Source organism: Cuculus canorus, chromosome 3 (genome assembly GCF_017976375.1).
Source record: "Cuculus canorus isolate bCucCan1 chromosome 3, bCucCan1.pri, whole genome shotgun sequence".
NCBI lineage: Eukaryota > Metazoa > Chordata > Aves > Cuculiformes > Cuculidae > Cuculus > Cuculus canorus.
Window position 1 is genome coordinate 30954344 of NC_071403.1, and position 15203 is coordinate 30969546.

At 44.7% G+C, this 15203-nt stretch overlaps 1 protein-coding gene across 2 annotated transcripts in view; it reads right to left on the bottom strand.

Annotated features, from left to right (window-relative positions):
• The window catches only part of SCML4 (Scm polycomb group protein like 4), a 70257-nt gene that overhangs the window by 15200 nt on the left and 39854 nt on the right, over nucleotides 1-15203 (bottom strand). The window lies entirely within an intron of this gene.

Consider the following 15203-nt stretch of genomic DNA (forward strand, 5'->3'; position numbering starts at 1 on the left):
TGGCCAACAAGCATGCCCAAGGTTTATCATGGGCACAGATGTGTAAGAATGTCACTTGGACTCAGCTAGCATTCAGACGTGTATTGGCATCACAGATGGCTGTAAACTATTGCTTTGGTTCCTGTCTTCTGCATTGCACTTTGCACACCACGTGAGGTTAAATACCTTGCTTTTCAGACTCCTCTCAATAAACCTAATTTTGCATTTACAGACCTATTCTAAAGACTTATATTCCTCTTTGTTCTGAGGTCTAACACACAGGCATGAGGCAGGTCTAGTCCCAGATTTTGCAGTCCACAGGGTTTTTTTTGCTAATTCCCCTCACACCTAGGTCTGGGTTTGTCACTTTGCTGTCTGGACTGAAACCTCCGTGTCTGTGTCATTGCCCCTCTCTCGCCAGTCTGTCTGCTCCCAACAGGCCTTGATATCCAAACTCCTTCTTACTTGTCTTTTACATCTTCACAAAACATAGTCAAAGCTCTTCCTCCTCCTCTTTCCCGCTGCTGTTTTCCCTGCAAAACCAGTCTTCTCCTCATCCAGCCCCAGGACCCTCTCCTTCACTGCCACCAGCACCACCATAGTGACTAGGATACAAGCAGAGCCCCTGGAAACCTCTCTGAGATCCAAACCTTCATGTAACATCTAAAATACTGGCAACCTGCACCTCAGATTCCCACTCTCACTGGGACCAGCAAGGTATTAACATCTGGTGGGCAGGGAGCGCCTAGACTAGGAAAGTGCCTGCCATTGAGGCACGAAGTTTCTTTGAGCTATTGGAAATGCTACTTTCCTCATTGTGTGTACTCTTCCTTCAGAGAAATCTGAGCAGGCTGAAATTACCCCAGTGCTGTCGCACATCTCCTTCCCTGCCTGAGCAACATTCGCCACCTGACACATTGTGTAGCCTTTATTGCATAACAGGAAGAATTTATGCTGTAATTTATGCCACAAGACCCAAACCCCATCACTAATAGATGTTGAGACTGTATATAATTCAGTTTTCCTTTTAATTTACATTTTTACTTTTTTCCTTTGGAAACAAAAAAAAAAACCAAAAACAACCCTTGGCAGCTGTGTTCAGTAGCTGAGGTTAAACAAACATGATTTAGTTTGACAACTCAAATACACAAGAGTTGCACCGTGCCAGCATCCTGACTCGTGTGTCAAGCCACAACACAGATTTTTGGTACATGATTGCCTGATTTTTCATTTTTTTGCTGCTGTCTTTTAAAACTTTGCCCCATTCTCGGCCAAGGCTGGGCTCACCATAAGGCAAACGTCAGAGCTGAAGGACAGCATAAATGTGACGTTTCCTCGCTTTGGGGCATTTGCCTTTGCAAGTGCAAGTAGCTTTTCTTTAGCAAGGCTTTTTTTCCATGGGATGATTTGTATTCTTGCAGCATGCATTCAGGTATTTGCTGCTTTCTGCCAGGGATTTCTGAGTTTGATTCTCACACAAATACAGGTAGGGTGTAATTCAAATGAATTCAACGGAGTTCAACTAATGTAACGCTAGCACAAGAGAAATGGGAATCAGACATTCTGAATCTTTCTCCCTAACCTCCAACAGATGCCAAAATTGTATAGCAATTGAACTAAATACCTTGCTTTTCAAACTCCTCCCAATAAACCAAAGAAAATCCAATCAAGCCTCTTCATTCAAAGGAATTTAATTACTGTGTAGCACACTTGCAATAAAAGCCTCTTACACATAAAGAAGACAGCTCTTTCTGCAGTATCCTGCCTGCACTGCATGGAATAATTATGCCTCTTGTGAATCATTACCTCTTTATTGCAGGAAAAGAATGCTCTTTTAATATGACTACAATATGAAGAAGACGCAGACTATCAAAACAACAAACAGCACATTAAAAGAATCCTGCTAAATAAGCGGCATTCAGCTTCTATTACTTCGGATGTAAATTACTCCAAAATTTCTGAGCTGACACCAGGGATTTTTTGACTGATGTCAGACTCTCTCAGTAGTCTGTGTGAAATAAGATGTTTAGGTGAAATCTCCTCATGGAAGGACATCCATGAGTTGTGTAAAAGACTATGATGAGAAGACAGATGCTGTCTGTTCTGTTCCTGATCCTGTCTAAAACTCTTCTCTTGATCTAGATCGATTCATTCTACAGGTCCCTGCTTTGGGGTCCAGCATGGGTGTAATGATGCCTATTGCCACGGACCAAGCAGCAGCCTCTGTTCATTACTGTTAGAAACATGCTCCAGTGGAAGGTGCTGTGGGAATTTGAGATTTCATATTCATGTCTCCATTGGATGAGGGAAGCAGGGATTATCTCATGCAGCCAGGTTTCTGTGCAAACCTTTTCAGAGCTCCTGATCTTCAAGTTGACATAAGCCGTCAGTAGGTTACAAGAGCAATTCGTCAGAGTCACCTCCTCCTGACTGAAAGAAGCTCTTAGTGAAATGCAGGTCACAGTTAGATTGGGAAGAAGGAGGCTGTACATTTGAGTAGGTGTGGTTATAGATTATAAATCATACAGTTTTAAAAGGTGTTGGCCAGCTTCTGTGCTAGTGGGTGGCAGAATTGTATGGAGGCCAGTAAAAAGTGGGGTACCACCGGGGTCTAACTTGGTATCCATCTCTGCAGTACCAAACAGACATGGACAAATGGGTGAGTTCAGAGGGCCATCAAGATGCCTGTAGCCTGTAGCGCTTATGAGGAGAGACTGGGGGAACGGGGTTTGTTCAGCCCAAGGGTGAGGCAGCTTGAGTGCAGGAACCTAAACACCAGCTGCGCAGGACCCATGGCGGGGTCATCAAGAAGAGGGAGCCAGGCTCTTCGCAGTAGTGTGCAGTAGGAGAACAAAAGACAGCTGGGAAAAAATGAAATGAAAACTTCAGACTGGATGTAAGGAGAGACTTTTTTCCTGTGAAGGCAGTGAGGCAGTGGCAGAGGTTGCCTGGAGAGACTGCATAGGCTCTGGCACTGGAGATTTTCCAGGATGAACTGGATATAGCCCTGAGCAACTTAGTCTGACCCCACAGCTGACCATGCCTTGGGCAAAAGTTTGGACCAGAGACCTCCTTGGGTTCCTTCCCACCTGAACTCTTCTCTGATACTATGACTGATGTCTTCTCTGCTCCAAGAACCAGCCATAGAATGTGGGGAAGAACAGCAGCGAGGGCTCATGTGAGGGGTCCAGCGCCCCTTACAGTGGCACAGGAAGCAGCAGGAGTGACAAGTTCCACTGTCCAAAAATTACAAAAGACTGTGGAAGCTCTTTGTGTTCATATTTCTCCAGGTCCTTTTTAGTTTGTACCACAGAGAAGCTGGATGAGTTGAGGCTCCACCAATGAGGTATATGAAAATATCTGCACTTTGTACACTCCCAGTACAAAAGTATAAAGTATACAGCTTTCACAGCTATTAATCTCACTGTGGCTGGTTAGGGAAAAACATGTTTTATAAAACAACAAAAGAAAACATAACCCTCTATTGAGGTTTAAAATGCAACCAGTTCATAAATCTGTAGTTTAGCCCTTCTGCATTTTGTTACGCTTCTGTATTTTCTTTTTAGGTAGTCAGCATAAGGGCACACACTACTGAGAAATTAGAAAAGATGTTTTAAAGCAGGATTTATCAGAAAGCTGCATTGAGCCTTTTCTTTGAGGATAGTATTTTCCATTACAAGTGTTCAGCACCCTGAGATGCTCAAGCTATTTTGGCATAGTTTTCCTTTCCATGAATGGTCCACAGGCAACTGGATTGAAAAGCCCAAGGCTGTACCTCCAGCACACCTTAAAAAGTAGCAAAAGAGGAGAGAAAAAAACCCCACCTGCATTCCCAATCTAAAAATGCACATTTCTTTAGCTGAGTTTCTTTGAAGATCTGTATGATTCCTAGCTAAATTCCTGAAGATGGGCCAGCTGAGAGTTAAAACAGCATGAGAATCTGTGGCTCACATCCCAACTCTGCTGCAGATCTCTGGAGTGACCTTGGTCAGGTCATCTCTGGACCCTAGTTCTCCATTAGGATGAAAAAAAATGCTTGTTGTGTCTCTCACCTCAGTAACATGTTAAATCCTCTGCCTTGCTTGTATCTGTATGTTACTACAGCATGCCATAGAGGTATGAAAGTAGAATATATAGAGGGAATGTTTGGTAACGTGCTCTAAAGCTGCTTTTGCACACCAGCAGCAATTCCCTTTTCCCATTTTGCCAGCTATTTTCCCATCTACCTTTTCTACTTTCCTTCCTCCCACACCACTCTCCTACATAGACATTTTTTCCTCAGGCTGTTCACTTTCCATCTATCTCACACTTTCATTCATCCAGCTTTCCTTTTCCTGATAAGCCTGTGCTTTTCTCTGGGTTCATCCCCAGATTGCCACTTGGACAGCTGAGCCTGAGGTCAGGGCAGTGAACTGGGATCAGGGTCTCCTTTCCCATTTAACAGGTCATGTCCTGCACAGCCATGGAGTGGCTCCATCTGTGTGAAGGTTGCACAGGGCACCAATGGAAACCCAAACCCCTGTGAGCATGCTGGACACCGATCGCCAAACCAGGGAGGTCCTCTTTTACACACTGGTAGCTTCCCAGGACAACTGCCTGTCCTTCTATACCAATACTTTTGTGTCATTTCATAACCTTTAACTCCACCACCTCTAATGTTTGGTCATTTGTATTTGCTCTAACTAATTTTCCCATTAACCACTTTTCCTCATAGTCAATATAGATTTCTTTCTTTTCTCCTCCCCCATTCTTCCTTTTTTGTGTTGTCTCCTATTCCTCATATTGTTCAGTGACAGGCTTTGCCCTTTGACACTTCCCTGTACCTTTTTAAGTGCTGCTATATATTTTCTGCAGCGGGTTGACCAGATGTGAACTCTGTATTTTAAGCTGCATGATATCATACCTTCCTCAGACCTCTCCTTTCCCTCAGCCAGAGCCAGCCTTTTCTCATCTCCCAGTCGTTTTGAGAGAAGCCAGCCACAGTGTCAAAATCCTGTTGAGAGACTCCTTCTATGGTTTTATCTTTGCCTGTATTTTATAACTCCTGCGCTTGGCTCCAGCTCCCCACACAAGGGCATTTGCCCTGTCTGGGAAGCACTGAGGGTGAGTGGGAGGGGACAGCTTTAAGCAGCTGTGGAGGTTGGAAACTCTGCATCTCATCCTTAATGGACAGAAAAATAAAAGTAGGGAAACACAAAAAGCAAATGCAGAAATGTAGAAGAAAATACCTCAAGTGAGTTTAACCATCAGTTCCATCTAATGTAAGCTGGAGAGGGAGAGAGCAGCGAGATCTAAACAGTATTTAAGAGTGTGAAAAATACGCATTGGTTCTGAAATGCTATATTCTTTTTAATGTCAGCCCTTAAAAGACTAAAAAATAACTTTCTGTGTCTGCCAAACAACCTCACACATTTCTGCCCAGTCAGAAATAGACCACAGACCTTATCTTCCTTGTAGTTTGGGCCTGCATGCATCTATCTAAAGATAAGAGCTTCCTATGATGGATTAAGACTTTCCAACTCTGCCTGCTGTGATTTACTCTGCGATTACAGCACCAACTCACTTCTTTCAGTTCCATCACCTGTCAAGTCATGCAGCACAATGAAACTATGATGTCACCCCTTAACAGGTGTTTCTACACCATGTCAATGCCACTCTCCAGTGCATGCATCTGCACCCCGCATAGCTGGACAAGGACCAGATATTTTCCACACCAACCCGTGGCTGCCACAGCTTGGCTGGACCAGGAAAGCATTATAGGGAGTGACATCTGGTTCATGGCAGTGGAGCTGAGCTGCTCACTGTTCATGTAGGTGGACTGGCACAAAGCTGCGTCCCCAAGGAGCCACAGCATCCCTGAGGCTGCTGCAGAGAGAGAGGCAGCAAGCAAGCTGGGCTCACCAACAGCAGCTCAGGGCTGTCATACCTGCATTTTTGGGTCTACAGAAGAACTTTTGCATTGGTTATAGGAACACACAATTGCATCCATGGAGGAAAAAAAGGGTGGGGGATGGGATACAAGTCAGTCAGAACAGGAAAATGCAAATAAGCATCATCCACTTGTGAATGTAGATATTATAAACACCGAAACCATGGTCACACTGTGGAGATAAAACCTGCAGTGAAATCTCCAGGGTTTAGTCTGGGGTTTTACTGCATGATATATCATCTCACTGTGTCTTAGCTGCTAAAAAATATTTTGCAGTAACTGAAATGCCAAATCCCCTAAGGAGAAGCTGCTAGTCAGTTAACATCAATAATGTGAATTTTTTAGAGACTTTTCCAAAATCCAGTGTTGTCCTGATTGCAAAGAATTCAGCATAGGCTTTTTTTTTTTTCATTATTTAAACAATATCCCTGGAGTGTTTGCAGCCCAGACAACAGCCACATTGTGTTTAATGCAGTAGAACCAGGGAATGAAACCAGCTGGGAACAGATGAACACAGTTTTATTGTCCAAACTGAGTATAAAAGGTAGAGTAAATTCATGAGCTTGCTGCTTACAAATATATTAGATTTGATAATAAAAGGTGCTCGTGTGTACAAATAATCCATTGAGGAAATATATATTTTTTTTGGTTAGGGGCTTGGTGATAATTGAGTATATGCTTTGTGTTGCAATGGAGAGGTTTTAGTCCTATTGTACAGCATAGGCAAATTGTTCAGGTACTGCATACCCATGAGTGACAGCAAACGGGTTTCAATTACATAGAGACCTGTCCTTTAGAAAAAGCCTTCCTTTGGTCTCTTTCTCCTCATTTCAGACCTGCTCCTCCACTGTCTTCCCTCCTTTTTTACCCTGATGTTACACCAAAATGTACATCATGAAAAGGAGATATATCAGGGTCGTATAATTTTGTGTTTTAGCACAGCAATAGTTCTGCACTGGCAGAGGCAGACAGGAGAGACTGCTATCGACCTCTTCTGTCTCCAGCTTCTAGGAGTACCTAGAGGGGGGTTTCTCTATCTAGGTAGTTTATAATGTAGACTGTATGCTTATAAATCAGCATTGATAAAAGTCGCAAAAAGCAGTATATAGAACAGACTAGATAAAAATGACCGTTATTTGAAAATTTCGAGGTGCTACGTACTGGGATTCTCTGCAGCAAAAGTACTTAGTGCATTTCTGTTCTGCTACCACCATGATGAATCTCCCTGAATTATGTGGCTTAGTACTGGCTTAAAATATTTAACAGCAGGTTTTTTGTTTGAAAAACAAACACTTTGACACACAAGAAGTGAGATGACTTTATAAAAGTGCCATAACTGTAAAATAAGCTGTACATTAATAACTAATAATCTCATCCAGAAAATAGGTGCAACACATATAACCCATGACCCTGTGCACAAGTTTATATGTGGGTATAAAATCTTTTATAATGCCTTTGCTTCATTTCTCCCTGCCTAGTTCTGCAGCTCAGCTGGACTTACTGACATTTCTTCTGGGGTTTCCTCTGCCATATAAATACAACACAGCTGGGCCCTAAAGCCTTTGTTCCCTTTCACAAATATTTTCTTTTCCCGCTTTCTTCATTGCTGCCTCTGACGACTCTGGCCAATACGAGTCCCAGCAAGTAGGAACTCACCAATTCCCCTTTCTCAGTTCTTTTTACTACCCCTTCTCCCCCTGATTCCGAAAAGCCAGTTTCCCTTCAAACCCACCTGCTGCACTGCACTGTGCTGTCAGGGAGCTGGGCTTGCCCCAAGATTCCATCCCAGGACTCATCCCCAGCCTCACTACATTTTCCTTAACTTTGGCTTCTCTTCTGGAGTCTAGCAAGCCACTATCACCTTTTCGTATAAATCAATCCATAGCCTTATCTTTTCCATGAAGAAACCCACCATAAGGTACCAGGTTCCCCAAACCTCTGTTCGTAGCTTACTTTCAGTGAGAGGTTGGGATGTATTTCTCTTGCCAAGCTGCCAGTGATGCAAGTCCTCACTGTGCACCCTTAGCTTCCTCATTGCTGCCCACAGCCAGCACCATCCCAACACAAACACCGAACTGCACATCACTGCCAACAGTTTGCTTCTGTTACTCTCTTAGTTGCTTTAATCTCCTTCTTTGCACTCGTTTTGACAACAGATGAATGTTCTTCAGGCAGATGCTGTGTGTTACTAGTTTCCTGAAAAGCACTTTGATGTACTCTGTATAATTACTGAGAACAAATAAATCCTAAGGAGCTGGGGAGCACTGCTGATTAAACAGGGGGCAAGAATTTTCATGGAAAAAAAAAATGGATGCTTTATTTCCATGGAACTGGAAATGCCATTGTGTGGGGGTTTCCATTTATTTTGTAATGAACTGAAAAAGGATAGAGAGAAACAGAAGGCAGATAAAGATAAATAAAGAAGAAAGAACCTTCTAATCTAAATGGCTGGAAAAGACAGCAATATAGCGGAGGAGAAAAACTGAGCTGAAACAGTGAAAAACAACCAAGCAAAAATCAGTAATGTCCCTTGAAAAATAATTCTGAATCTGCTTTGAAATCTGTCAAATGATAATAGCTTCAACACAGCACTCCCTTTTCCCCCCTGTCAGGTGGCTCTTCTTCCTCCTATGGAGGTCCAAGCCTAGGCTGTAGGCACCATGTACCAGACGGTCCCAGAATCAAGGGTTCTCTGCTCCAGATTCACAAAACATAAGCAAATGTTCATCCCTCTTCCAAAACATCTCTTGTTTTGTCTTTAACTTAGTAAGTGCTGGCTTTGCTGACTCTCGCAGCTCCCTTCACTGTCATAGCCAGTTTTTGCATTACCCTGGCTGTGACAGCAGCCCAGCAGCAATGAGCTACACAGCTTTCATGGACTATCAGAGCCTACATGGTCACATTGCATGCAGCTCCCAAGTGATGTTATCAAGGAAAGGATCCTAAGGATCATCTTTTTCCCCTCTTGCACCTATGAAAAAACTGGTGGTCATGCTGGCTAATGCATGCAGCACTTGGATGAAGGTTAGGTTTTTCACCATCAGTTCTTGCCTGTGCTTCATGCATTTATGCCCATCATTTCATCCACTTTCCTTAAACATACCCTTTGATAAGCAAAAATAGAGGATCTTTTTTCCCTTCTTTAAACTTATCTCTCTCTCCTAACCTTCATGGCTGCAGTACAGGCAACCTCCAGCACTGTCAGTGCCTGTGCTCTGAGCACATCTTGGGCTGAAGGACAGAAAGACCTTTGGGCATTTCCTTGTCCACTGCTGGGAGCAGAGTGCCAATCGCCCCCTGGAGTAGCTTTTCAGAAGGGATGGATTTTCTTGCATCCCTTCAAGACCATAGAGGTAAAACAGCCTGACAGAAGATGGGAAGGAGGTATTCCCTTGGGTTGTCTGTTTATAGCTTCATTGCTTAGCATCCACAGGGAGATACAATTTCATAAATTTAAAGCAAGAGAAAAGGACTCTTTCTTCATTTGGGGGTTAGCAAACAGTAATCACACAGCTTAAAGGTCAGAATGGTCTATTTATCAAATTCTGTCAATTCTATAGAGTTCAGGAAGATTATATCACAAGTGAATTTAATCCCTCCCATCCCCCTCTCATTTTTCTTCCTGCTAGGATTTGCCCCTTAGTGTACATTTCATTAGTTTCTTCTGGTCTAGATTTAAAGGGCCTGAATGCCAAAGCCCCTACTACCACCTTCATGAAACCCCACTCCAGGAGCCCTGCCTGACTGTCTTATTTTCTCTCACTCTCCTTTTCCTTCCTACCTCCTGTACTATCTTAAACTGTTCCCGTCCCCCTCCAAATTTCTGAATGACAACATGCAGCTCCAGCTGCAGGTGCTTCTCTTTCTGCTCTGCCACAGAGCTGCCACCTTGTAGACTTTGTTTCAGGAGGCCAGTGCTGAGGATGGTGCCCCAGCTGCAGGCAGGACCTCAGCGTGGGTGTCCTCGGTGGGATGCCCTGCCCTGCAACCAGCTGGGTCGTGTCTGGAAAGGGAGGAGGCACCCAGCCTGCTGAGAGGTGCACACACTCATGTACCCATGTAAGGAAGGAAGGAAGAAATGCCTGCAGCCATCCCACTCTTTCTCTACTCTGCTGCAGGCTCTGCCATCAATTCAAGTTCACCTAAGGCCAGACAGACTTTTTATATTAGACATTGCTGTGGCTGAACGGCTTGTGCAGTTCCTCTGCTCCCTCTTTAAGAGTGACTTTAATACTTTATTTATTGTTTAAAGGATAATGTTCATGGTAGAGGAATATATGAGGCAATAAATGGCCTTTGCAGGTAATTAAATGCTGAAAGGAGCTGAAGCTATTGATAGCCATAAAAGCCATTTATTCTGAGCATGCTGAGAAGCCAGAAGCACTGTTCCTCATAGGATGAAACAAGACAAGATTAAACAAACCACAGTACTAGAAAGAGGAAAGAAAACATTTTTCTTGCCCTCTCAGGGCTTGAAATTTCTGAGCTGCTGTTTATTTGGTGCTTGGAAGAGAAAATATTGATTGTAATAATGTGTGGTTTTCTATCATGTTATTGTTTTTTTTCCTAACTGTTTTAGGAGGGCTTTGTACATGGTGGCAAGAATTATTGCCTTCCTTGGAGAGGTGCTCAAATAAAGGCACAGCAGGGAAGAGTGACTTGCCCACACAATCAATGGGAAAGTCTCTGACAAAATCCAGCTTCCAGCTTAGTGTCTTGCCTACTAGTCTCTTATAGCGCACTGCTACAGCACTTCTTGTACCAACTTTTCGAGTGTCTGTAGGCAGGAGGAGTCCACCTTCCTATATATAGAAGCACTGATGTAGTAAACAGTACCTCTACCTCCTTCTGCATGTCTGCTCCATATGGGCTCCTACATCCAGCCACTGGCATGTTCTCCTGTGGACAGTGGTAGAGGACACCACATGGAACCTATGCATACAAATTTGACTTGGCCGTGGGGAGAAGAGCAAGGCTGGGGGCTTTATCCACAGACCTTTTGTGTCTTCACCTTGATAAGGACAAGTTTAAAGGCTGGCCACAGAAGTCCTTGAGTAACGAAAGATTTGCTGCAGCTACATTTAGCCATACTCTGCATGGAGCTCAGTAACTGTCCAACAGCACAAAATAACCAAAATGTAAAGTTCAAGACTGAAAGAGCAAGGAAAGAGTTGACTGAAAGGGGAAAGACGATGCTTATCAAGTTTTATGCTTCCCACATAAGTGAATCTACTTCAATTTCTGTGACGACCATCAGGTTGGCAAGAAGTTTTATAAGAAACATGCTTTCCTCTGAAAAATAACAGCCTAACATTGCATAGGTACATGTCACTAGTATGATGGTGTTCCAGAAACATCCCTTTCCCATGCTCATTCCAAGCCTCCACTAGCTCAGCACAGAATGACTAATGAAAGCTGAACACAGAGGGTGTGAATGGAGACTCTTCACAGGATCTCTGTTGGCTTCCGATCCATATAGGCTCTGGCACACTTTACAGCATTTTCTGCAGAGCTCACCCAGATCTGGCCAGCATTTTAGTTCAAACTGCATTACCATTCTGAAGGAAAATTGTGGAGCACAGGACCAGAGGTATTTTGAACTCGGGTGCTGTGGGGACAGGTAACATCTCAGGATTTGCTGCAATGCAGACCTGAAGCCAGGCACTTCCCATATGAAGTCCTGGGAGTCATTCCACAGCTGCTCCCCACAAATTGTTATTGTGAGGCAGGAAGTTCCCTCACTGGAGACTGGGTGCTGATGTGAGAGTAGACAGGGCAGGCAGAGTGTTGGAGTTCAGGCACAGGGAGAGTAATGCATAGCAAACAAGGCTCGTTGCAGAGGCCAATGCTGGGTGCAGCCCAAAGAATGTGTGCTTCTTAGACATGTAAAACATTGTTGTAATGGATATATGCATATATCAACAAATCCCACCTGGCCTGTATGAAGCCATTAGCATCTGGCAGTTTGCTATGAGCACAGGTGAATAATGTCTTAGGGGCATGTGCTTCAGGGCAAGGTTAAGAGGTGATTCCTGTATGGTGTAAGTGGATTAATATGACGGGACACAACGTCAACTTCTCCTCTCACTTCTGCCAGTGTAAATCAAGAGTTACTGCACTGAAGTCAATACGTGTATTAAATTCATTAATACACAGTGACTGACAAGCATGTGGTTTTAAAAGAAAGTACATCTTGATTACAAGCTGGAGAACAGAAACAACGAAAAATGTGGCTGCTTTGCATGTCTTCCTGTGGTGCTTTATTATGGCCCTGTTCCTTCCATGTGAGTTCTATCCCAACAGGCACCCTTGTGGACCCATCTGCGAGGAGATCTCTGTCCTCCTTATTATTGCCACAACAGGAAAATCCTGTCTGTGCTCTGTATAGCAGAGGTCCCACCTGTGCTGACTTTGCTGCAGAGAAACACTGGCTGACACAGACCTTGCTGCACAGAAACACTGGGACAGAAGGAGATTTAGGCAACGCAGCATTAAACATAGACTTTGTGGCTCAGATCCCAGTGCCTAAAACTGGAATTATTCCACTGGTGTCAACAGAGCTGTTGAATACATCCTAACATGATGAGCAGGAATAATATGCATCTGTCTGGCTCCAGCTGAGAACAGCATGAAAGGTGTGAGGCTGCCACTGTAAATCATAGAATCACAGAAACATAGCATCATTAAGGTTGGAAAAGACCTCTAAGATTATCATGTCCAACCATCAGCCCAGTACAACCATGCCTGCTACTCCAGTTCTTCTGCCGCACTGCCACAGACAGATAGCTCCTCCAGCTGAGTATGAGTTGCCATGGGGAAGAAGCAGCTTTTCTCCTTCCCAAAATTCTCCATTTCAAGGGCCTTATGCAGAAGAATTAATGCCTCCTTCTGTGCCTTCATGTGTGCTCTGGGGCAGAGCAGTAATCTTGCAGGTGGATTTTCCAAACAACTACCTGGCTACACTGAAACAAGTCCTCAACTCTCCAGCCTGTATCTTGGAGCCCACAGCAGTGCAGACAGTAACTGGTAAGGCTGCTGAGCTCCACCCCCAGAAAACCCTAGGCACATGTACAGGCTTCAGGAGAGCAACCCAGGTTTACGAAATTTGGTATATTGGATCAGTGGTCAGCAGAGTGCAGAAAGTGTCCTCAAATCTTGCCTCACAATATTTCTGATAATCTTTGATGGAAGGAGAGTCCCCTTCTGGGGCTGCCAGCTCAGAGAATCATCTGAGTGCTCAGGTGCTCCAGAAAAAGAACAGCCTCCCTCACTGTGGGACCAGATGTCTACTCCATCACCTCTCCCATGTCCTCACTTCAACACAGAAGCAACCAAATCTCTGCAGGTCGTGCTGACCCACACTAAAGCTCTCTACCTAGCAGGCCAGTGGCTATCAGACCCCACTGGTGGAGCCTGGTGAGGGAGTTTTAACCTCACATGTAACTGCTGCCCTCAGCTATTTCACAGCTCACATTGTTCACTGTACCACAGCGCTGCTGCTGATGGAGATACAAAGTCCCAAGGGCTACTGCTTCTTACTCCGTCCCACTCCCAGGCATAGGAGAGGAGAGCTCAGGCCAGCACAAGCCCTGACCAGCTCAGGCTGCCCATCCTATGCTGCCTCCAGAGGGGCTATTCATTGTTCCCTTCAGCAGTGGGAAAACCAGGGAAGAGAAGCCTTCCCTGCATCCACGTCTCCTGCCTGATCTGGAGCAAAACCAATATTTTGCCCCTTCCTTCTTATCTGGGCAGTCAGTGGAAATTGCGTCAGGGATACCTGCATTGAAATTGTGTAGGGAGGAAGATGCTCAGAGTGTAACAGCCACTGCAAGAACTCTGGTTGTGGAGTTGTCTTCTATCACATATAGACCTGCTGTGCAAAGTAAGTGCAAATGTAAGTGCAAATGAAAATGCAAATGCAAACTCAAATGCCAGGCCTCCTGGGCTGCACTCATTCAGTACTACAGAAACCTCTTGACCTCTTAGAAACATTCAGATTGCTGCAAATGTCCTAGTCCAGAGGAAAAAGTTATTGCTTTCCGATCTGGGTTCCTGCCTTTTCTCCCCTATGAGACAGAGTGGGAGCTGCATTTCTTTGCACAAAAAGGTAATTTCTCCACATCCCACAGTGAAGGGTCTTCCTGGCAAAAAAGGAATTTGTGCATTGTAATTGTGGACACTAAACCACCTTTCTCTCTGCTGCCAGTGTGATATCTATTAAACTGAATGCATGAGAGACAGTGTGCTCCCCAAACACCCATGGTGTTGTTAATAAAAGAGAAGGGAAATTAATTTAAGTCAGGAGGAAGCCTGCAGGTCAAGCAGAGGTTTGGGGCCATAACTTTGTCTCTTTCTTTTTTCTAAACTAACTTCTGTGACGTCTATAGCAGGGCCCCAGGGCAGCTTTTCAGCCACTGATTACAGGTGGGGGCTGCAGGCATGTCCGGACTCCATGGAGGCTACACAGGGCCAACACCTTGGACCAGCACACTGGGCTATGGGCAAGAAGGAGGACCAGGCATGCCATCAACCTGGGAGCGTGGTGCTTCTTGGGGTAGGTGCCTCTTTGGTCCACCATCGTCCTTGGGTACACCTTCCCAAAGCTATAGCCTCTCAAGGCTTCACCCCACATGGTCAAGCATAAAGGCAGAGACCTTGATGGTGCCTACAGGCATTTTAAACTGGCAGAGACACTCCCACAAGTGCCGGGCAAACCCCTTAGCAGTCACAACTCTCATTTAGGTTTGCAGTCACAACTCTCATTTAGGTTACAGTCACCAAGGTAAGTAACAGTTCAAGATCCAGGCTGAATACACTGCATTTAATAAACTCAACTTAGATTTATGCAAACAGTACTGACCCAAAACTGCACTGCTGTGAGTGGCTCCCTCCTTCTGCCCAGTAAGAGGTCCCCTCAAGTGACGGCAGGTTGTTTGGCTTTGCAAGTGATTTTTAAAACAAGCAGCATGCAAGTGGGGAAGTGCACAGGTAACGAAGTGCTGGCCCAGAGCATACCCATTACTGCATGAGTTCCTATTCACATTGTGGCGACACCAAATTGTGGGCTGGGGTCCAAGTGCTCACCTGGCCTCCCACCTCTGGCTGCAGCAAATGAGCCAAGGCAGTGCATTAGCGGAGGGATCAGGGGGTGGGGAAAAACAACACTCTGTCTGCAGGCAGAGAAGGTTTTGTAGTCAGTGGGGATCCTTCAATATCAAATATGATGGTTGAGTTGAGTAGAGAGAGAAATTTCCCCTCTACCTTCCTACCTACCTGCAGCCTGAAGGAACTTAAT